The 8,824-nt window shown below is 40.9% G+C and overlaps 1 pseudogene; it reads left to right on the top strand.

Annotated features, from left to right (window-relative positions):
* The first annotated feature begins 7,887 nt into the window (after positions 1–7,887).
* Positions 7,888–8,006, top strand: LOC118606051 (annotated as a pseudogene).
* Positions 8,007–8,824: the final 818 nt, after the last annotated feature.

An 8,824-nucleotide genomic window follows, 5' to 3' on the forward strand; every position in this document is an offset into this window, starting at 1 on the left:
TTAAGATAAATTCTGCAAGGGAAATTCAAGTGAAAAGTTTGCAGATCTACTAAAACCCCTCCATGGAGCCCTCTAGGGTGTTCCTAGCCTGATAGAGAGCCCTCTGAATCCCATTCTAAGGCTCTTTCCACCAGCCTGACCTGCTTGTCTATAGACATGGCACTCACATCTCTCATCCAAGGGTACTTTTCAGACATAAGACCTAAATCCTTGGGGTTTCCATGGGGGAAACCCATTAGATGGGCATATGCCGAGTAATGCCTACCTAAGATTATGAATGTTAAGGGTTTTACCTTCCTCAAAATTGGAGAAATTATAAACCCAAAATGTTTGCCTTGGAACTGGGCACTTTCTTTATAAGTTGCTGGAAATGAGATGAGAAGGGTGGGCCTCCTCAGAGCTCAGGGCAAGCGTTTTTTAATTCATGGTTTCCTACGTTAGAACTTAATTTCCAAACCAGTTAGTAAAGGTTTTAGTAATTTGTATTAGTTTGCTGGGGCTGCCATAACCAAATACCACAGGCTGGGTGGCTTAAACAACTGAAATTTATTTTCTCTCAGTTCTGGAGGCTGGAAGTCTGAGATCAAGGTGTTGGCAGAGTTGGTTTCATTCTGAGGCCTCTCTCCTTGGCTGGCAGTTGGCTGCCTCTGTGTCCTCAAATGGTCTGCTCTGTATTTCTGTCTGTGTTCTAACCCCCTCTTCTTGTAAGGACACCAGTCACGTTGGATTAGGGCCCACCATATGACTTTAGTTAATTACCTCTTTAAAGGCCCTGTCTCCAAATGCAGTCACATCCTGAAGTACCAGAAGTTAGGGTTTCAACATACAAAACTGAGGGACAAAATTCATGTCATCATAGGCTTAATGGTCACTTTGGGGTTTCAAGGTCCCTTAAGGGGATCAGAGTATGAGGATCAAATCTCTGGCAACATCTGCCAGAGATTTGATCTTTGAATACTCCTCCTCCACCCCACTCTGGGCATGTCTTAGACTGAGACTGCGTACAAATACTTCCTTACCTTATATTTCTGTGCAGGTTAGTGATGTGAAGTCGGGATATGGTTTTGGCACTTTTACTTTTCCTAATTCAGCGATCTAAGCTTAATATTTTTGAAATGGTTCAATAATAAGAAGGGTAGATTCTGAAGGTTTCTAAATGCCCAGAATACTAGCAGAAAGGACAGACAGTGTGACAACCCACATAAACTTTGAAATCTATGAAAATTTAGGCTTTTTAATCAGTTTTGATGAACAAAATCCAATTTTGTTATTAAACAGAATTTTTATAAGTGAACAAAAAGGACAAAGAATTTGTTGATTAAAATGTGCAGATGGCAGTAACAGGTATATATGCATAAAGAAATCTGAATGGTTAATTTATGTATAAACGATATTTGATATTACTCATAATGAAATGCAAATGAGATTAAAGTGGAATACCATTTTTTACTCATCATTGACAAAAAGATTAAAATATTTGATAACATGCAGTGTTAGAGAAGGTGTGAAAAAGCACACGCTGTTTATAGATATATAATTAGGTTGAGAAATTTTGCATCATTTTTAATCTAGAATCAGCAGGAAAGCTCCTAACACTTTCTATACTAGATAAAGAAAAGGTTTGTGCCTGAACTGCTAAGATGAGCCTGGCCAGGGCTCCAGAATCATCTATCATCTATCATTCCCTCGAAATTAAGGCTTGATGGTTAACCATAAAAGAGAATCTTTGAGGTTAAAGTATATTTATTCAAAACACACTTCCTCTAAGTTTTAGGTGCTCTTAATGTCAAGTCAGTCGATGAAAGGAATCTTAGCTCCCACAAAGTCATCTGAGTCTGGCATTTGTTCCTTTCAAATTCCTCCACGGTGAAACCTCGCCTCTGCCACTGCCCCATTCCCACTTACTCAGCATGTGCCTTTACACGATGCGATCGCCTCCACCAGCATAGCTGCCGCTGATTCCCCTCTCTACCTTAGGCTGTATCTCCCTGACTCATCACCTACGTCAGATTATTCCTTGCTTAGGAACCTTCAATAACTACTCATGCTTTCTTTCATCTCTTTCAAACTTCTCAAAGGACTGAGTAATACTGGCCCATCAAATATTATTTTCTACCATTTCTTTTAATACACACCTTCCAATCTAGTCACATCCCTCCTTTACCTAAAACCTGTGCTCGTCTCCACCTCTCTGCCTTCGTTCTTATGGTTTCCCCCACCCGGAATTCCTTCCCTCCTGCCTTGCCCAAATATTGCTTCTCTTCCAAAGTCTAAAAATGGATTATTTGATTAGTACTGAGAATTATTTAGTGTTTTCATGGTTCATAATTTCCTATGGCAAATACCACAAACACTTCCGTCTGTCAAATATTCTCTGAATTGGTCTCTCGCTTGGACATCTGTGGTATATCGAGCATGCCAACAGAGATGGACTTGATGCAACCTCTGCTAGATAGAGAAGTGGAAGAAAGAAAGGCACTCCAGGCAGAAGGAACAGCACGAGCAAAGGCATGGAGCCACAGGTGTGGCTTATGCAAAAGTAACGTCTGATGAAGATTCAGGATGGAGTGGGTCAGATGGAAGCTGAATATTTTTATGTAAAGTCAGTACATGTTCCTCAAATTCCTGCAACAGGAATACTGGTACGCATTATCAGAGGGAAATATATGTTTATTAAAAAGTAAGCTCCCAGAATTAAGCTCTTGGACGTCTCTCCCTGCACCATCTTTCTCTGGCTTCAGTTGGGTAGGGTTCTCACAGATTTCCTTCTGTAATTCATATGGTTCTCAGATTTAATTAATCAAAAAAAAAAAATCTCAGGAGAATTCATATGAGGTATAAGGCTCAGGCAATTATGGTCCGGGACTGAGAGGAGGGAAGGCGGGGAGGGAGGTTGGCAGAGTCATTAATAACTAGTGTGTCCTCACCTTGGGAAAGAGGCCAGGCAAGTGTGGGACAAGAGGTTCTATATTGCTGTGGTGCCTTCCTTCAGGTGATCTCGGAGCTTTAGGCAGGCATCGTTGATCGTGTAATTTGCCAATTCCTAGGTTCCTGCTTTGAATCAGGCCCCCAAAAGCCTAGCCCAACCTGCCGTGGGCTCTGGTCCAGGATTTACACAATGTAGTGAGGGACAAAATTGATGTGTCATTGGGTCCTACCTACCCCGGTCACCTGGGTGGCTGAGTGTGCCTTACACTTGTACGTGCATCTGCTCCCTATGGTGCCAAAACTTGAAACTGTTTTCCCAAAAGCCAGGCCCTTATTGCCCCAAATATGACAGTTTATAAAGCAATCACGATGCTTTAAAAAAAAAAAATTCTATCTGCTTTGTCTTTAAATTCGGGTTTTATGCTTTCAAAAGTGTCAGGTCCATCTTCCTTTCTTTTAGCTGGTCCTGATAATTTTTTCCCACCTTAACTGTTAAAAATCACATTTGCAGCATTACTGAAAGTCTCAGTAACATGCTTCATCCACATAATTCACAGAATCGTCTGCCAAGCAGCTCATATTTTCAGCAACCCAAACAAACTCAAATTTATGTTCAGTAGAGCAATAAACTACTAGAGAAAATGTTCTCTCTACTCCAAGATTTTCTGTTGTTTCCTAAAGCCATGCATTCAAGGTGATGTTTGAATCTAGAATGTTCCCTCTCTTTTGCTTGGTGATCTCTTCCTCAGTAGCTAACACCATGAAAAATGCTTCTCAGTGGGATCGATGCAAGCATCTTTTCCACAATGACACACAATCTCTTGTCACTGGAAATATTCAAACCTTAGTAACAACAAAAGTTTTCCCAAATTCGTATTTCTCTTTTCCACTCTCATTCCTGGTAATAAAACTAAACGAACAGACAAACAAACAAAAAACCATTGAACTCTTTGCAGAGTATTTGACTACATTCGTTTTCTCCCTGAAAACATTTCCCTGGGGACTTGTGTGTTTCCGTTGTCACTATCCTTTCTCATGATTACAGCCTGGCTTGAGAGAGCCCATAGTCTCTGGATTAAGAATGACAAAAAAAAAAAAAAAAAAGAAGAAGAAGAAGAAGAAGAAGATAGAAAAGTTGCAGAGTATCTTCACAACATGGTGTGAATCCACTGCAGCTCTTGTTTGATTAGTGTTAGGTAGAGAAGGGTATGGGACTCAATCAATCTCTAGCCAATTTCAGTCTTTAGCAAAGCTCTTTGGTTAAGGAATGGGCCTCCCAAAGAATCAAGTTAAACAGTGGGTTGGAGACAGGCTGGAGCAAGAACAGAGCATCGTCATATTATAGAGCATACTTAACATCTTAGGAAGGAAAGAAAGCCGAGAGAGCGTTAAGTTCAGAAATCCATGATACCTGGAAATAAAACTCACAATTATCTCTCTCTTCACTGCCTTTGGATCAGTAGTAGCTGCAACCTGTAAGACTTATTTTAAAGCTACACCTAGTCCAGCACCCCTGAGACTTGGAGCTCACAGTTTCCTCTTAGAGGAATCAAAGACCTTTAGAATGCTGAGGTAAATTAGATGATTGCTGCCTTATGGCTCTGTGGGGCAGCTGAGCACCCTGCTCTGAAATTTATTAAAGCATTCATCACACCATTGTAATAAATGTTTAGACATCTCCCCATCACCACATTGGACTATGAGCTCCCTGAGGGCAGGAATCATTTTCACTCACCTCTCTGTGCACAGTATGTACCTCTAGCCTCAGCAGTAAGAAGACTTCCTACAATTGCTTGCTGGTAGACGGAAGAATGGTTGGATGGATAGATGGATAGTTGGTTGAAGGAAATGGTCCTGGAGTTAAAAAAATAAATAAAACCTGAAACAAACACACAAAAATGAGAACAAAACAAATGAACAAACAAAAAACACCTATGTCCCAATCTTCACTTGCAGAGGGAAATCCTTGTACTATAAAAAGACTAAAATCTATATTGAAGGACATTTTCAGGTTTTATTTTCAATACTATTCAAGTAATCTCACTTCAAATCTTTCTGCTTTCTCTTTGGAGAAAAATTACTTTGATTAATTGTCCATCATATTCCAAATATTTCCAAAGAAGATTTTGGGTGATCGGTTGTTGCTGAAAAGGCAGAAATCATTTTCCCCTCCAGTGTTAGGATGACAAACAGTTCCTAGAAAATGTGGCCCATAATAAGAAGAGGTAGCAGCAAAAAAAAAAAAAAAGTGGAGTAGAGAAGGGGTAATCCTAAAGGTTTAATTGGTTAGTCTCTGTGCCAGTTCCCACTGTGCCAGCCTTGGGGCCATGACTTAAAGAGTTCCCACCTGGAAAGAGAGTTCCCCAGGCTCTAGCAACCCTGATCTCCCAAGAACTTACATCATTCTCTCTTTACCCCGACAAACATAAAACTGTAAGAAAATCCATGCACCTTTCAACATTATAAAGAAAATTATGAGAATCCTGCTTTAAAACAACGATAACGATTTAACCTAAAATAGAGCCAGAAGTTATTGATGGTTGTAACCACTAGTTTAATCACTTCCGGACCTTTTTTCTGTGTATCTCCTTTTCTTTCTTAAGTCTCTACCTCTTCCTTTCCCTTCAACACATCTACTTCATTCCTTTCCTCATGACCTGTACTTTAGCCCCGTCATTAGAGCCTTCAGTCCCCATAGACCTTATTGAACCCCACTAATGGCCGTCAGAACTAAAAAGTGTTCCGACCTCTGGTCTAGACACATAAATATTCATTGCTATTTATTTCCATGGTTGCTTTTCTAAAGGGCTTCTCACATTTCACTGTGGTCAGATATATTCCATGAATCTCAAGAAACCCAAGAGATGTGAGCCCAGATGGGCCACAATATCAACCACGGCTCCCCACCCCCTCCCAGAGCCTACCTTCTTCACCTCCTGACCCTCACACAGGGACCCTCAGGTACTATAATTTAGAGGGAAAATGTGGTTCCCATTAAAGAGAGCTGTTGTCTCATGTTTTGGAAAGTTGTTTTTCCTTACTCTATTTTCCCAACTTCAAACTAAATCCGCACCTTTGTGAATAAAATGAAATGAAGGCCTTTCCCATGTGCAGCGAGGGGAAGGAAGGGATGGCTTTATTATATTACCCTGCGTATGAGCTCGCACTTCACTGTACTGCCTCGCGGCGACCGGGAAGGGAATAACGGAGACACGAGAGCCAACTGTGCCTTGTTGGAAACACATCTGGGCAAATTCTGTGCTGGGACCATGTCTCCCATCTCCTCCACCGGGAAATGGAAAGGGAACGCCTAGCGGCTTCATTTAAATTTCATGGATATCTTAGTAATTGTGGATCTTTTGGTACAATGTAGAAAATTAATCTGAAAAGCCAGGACTAATAGGAGACTGTTATTTTTATGATTTCTAAGTGCGATCTATCTAAATTTCAGATGGATGAGGTTTCCTTCACAGCATCAAAGCCTCTCCCAGAAGCTCCTGCCTTGGGCCATTTTGTGCTTCCTGTTTAGAGTAGGATGTATAATAAAACAACCAATAATACAGGCAGAGATAAGGGAAAACTTGAAGGGAGCAAAGGAAGGGGATATCTTAACCTTGTCAGCAACAAACTCAAGTTTCTTGTTACCCAGGAAAGCTTTCCCAACCACTCCATGAAGTCAAATTCAGTGCCCCAAGGCCAGCTCAAAGCCATTTAGGATTTAATTGTTCTTTATGTGCTTGGCATCCGGGTACCTTAGCTCCCAGCTACATAGCAGGCTCACTCAGGACAGAGACCAGGTTTACACTTCTAGCAAAGAGCTTGTGGAACCCAACGCAGAGTCGATGCATGTCTCAACTGATGGGAAAGTGTGCCTCTTCTGAATTTATTTAGTAAAACAAGGTTGTCCAGAAATGATCAAAGCAATATAGTTTATACTCACAATAACATTCCAGTGCTCACATTAAATAAGAAGTTTAATGAGAAAGTGCATATTGGAATATCACAAGGGAATTTGACTATAAAGAAACTACCTTTTGACTAGATCATATAGTCCCTTTGGGCTCTTATATTTTTGTGTGCACTTTAGACATTCGAGACTTTAATATTGTTCAGAGTTGTCACATTATTTCAGTTATGTTTCACTGGATTATAACTTGTTCCCCAACTTTAGAGTCAGACATGGAGTCAATGCATTTGAGTTGGTTTTGGAACAGGACCAAGAATGTTGAAATTATACGCAAACAAAATCCGAAAAATAACCAAAGGAACTTCAAGCCACTAGACTTTCCTACTGATTCAGCAAATGTTAGGGAGAAGTTAAAAATCTAGTGAGGGGATTAGATCCCAAAAGGACCCTATGGTGGCAGTGTAGAGTATGCATAAAAGGAAGTCACAGAGGCAGGTAAAGCTTCTCGTTTATAAGACCAACTTTACCTCCCCCTACACCACACATAGAAGAGACTTAGTGGAGAGCTACATGCAAAACGTAGAGATAGATCATAGAAAGAGCCATATAGGAAGCAAAATCTAAGTTTTACAACGCAAGGACTAATACTTTGGGGAAGATTGAGAAGAGGTCAAGTTAGGATCAGAAAATTAATGATTGCTGGTGGTTACAGCAAGACAAGCCAAACTGCGATAGTTTTCTAGGGCTGCTATAATGAGGCACCACAAACTGAATGGCTTAAACAATAGAAATGTATTGTCTCACATTCTAGAGGCTAAAGATTGAGGTGAAGTCTAAAGCCAAGGTATCAGCAAAGCTAGTTTCTTCTAAGGGCTGAGAGAGAACCTGTTCCATGCTTTTCCTCTTGCTTCTGGTGGTATGCTGGTGATCTTTGGCATGCCTTGGCGTGTAGATGCATCATCCTGATCTCTGCCTTCATCTTCATGTAGTGTTCTCCTTATGTGTGTGTCTGTCCCTGTGTTCAAATTTCCCCCTTTAAAAAAGATATGTCAGTCTACAGCCACGCCACCCTGAACAACCCCAATCCCATCTGATCTCGGAAGCTAAGTAGGGTCAGGCCTAGTTAGTACTTGGATGGGAGACCACCTAGGAAGAACAGGTGCTGTAGGCATATATATGAAAAAATAAGGGACTGTAAGCTGACAAGTTCCTCGTAATCTATGAGGTCAACCAAGGGTTGGCTCACCTAAAAAAATAAAAAATAAAAAGATATCAGTCATATTGAATTAAGGCTCATCCTAATGACCTTATTCTAATTTGATTATGTCAGTAAAAAATCCTACCTCTAAATAAAGTCACATTCTAAGGTATTGGACTTAGAACTATATCTTTTTGTGTGTGTGTTGGGGGCGGGGGCGGGGGGGCGGCGGAGGTGGGGACAGATGGGACACAATTCAACCCATAACCAATACAATTGAAAACAAGGATCATTGGTCAGGAGGGCATTGGTCTGGAGTCCAGGGATTCTGGTAGAAAAAGTCAAAAACAACAATGTAGAAACCATGGTCCTGTCTTCAGTCTCTCGCTGCTTCCATCTACCTTCAACCGTGCTGCCTCATTTCTTACTACACACAGAGATGATTGTGGCCACTCCTACACTCAGAATCGCCCATGGCTTACCTGCTGTCTCGGTTAAAATACAGAATGTAAGGCTATTTGGTTGGTTAACTGTCTTCATTTTGCATATTAGGAAGCTCAGGCCCAGAGAGAACAAAAGACTTGGCCAATAACTCATTTCCCAAACCAGGTGTCACTCAGATCTCAACCTCTTCCCCTGGTCTTCCCTGCTTCCTGAGTCCTAATTTAAAAAAAAAAAAAATAGCTCAGATTGGTCAAAGTTCAGCAAAATTAAGTCATTGCAGGGCAGACTAAGTCCTCCTCTTTAGTCCAGAAGTATCGTCTAGACAGGCCTAAGCAGCACAGAGCAAA

Source organism: Rousettus aegyptiacus, unplaced genomic scaffold, assembly GCF_014176215.1.
Source record: "Rousettus aegyptiacus isolate mRouAeg1 unplaced genomic scaffold, mRouAeg1.p scaffold_m13_p_7, whole genome shotgun sequence".
NCBI lineage: Eukaryota > Metazoa > Chordata > Mammalia > Chiroptera > Pteropodidae > Rousettus > Rousettus aegyptiacus.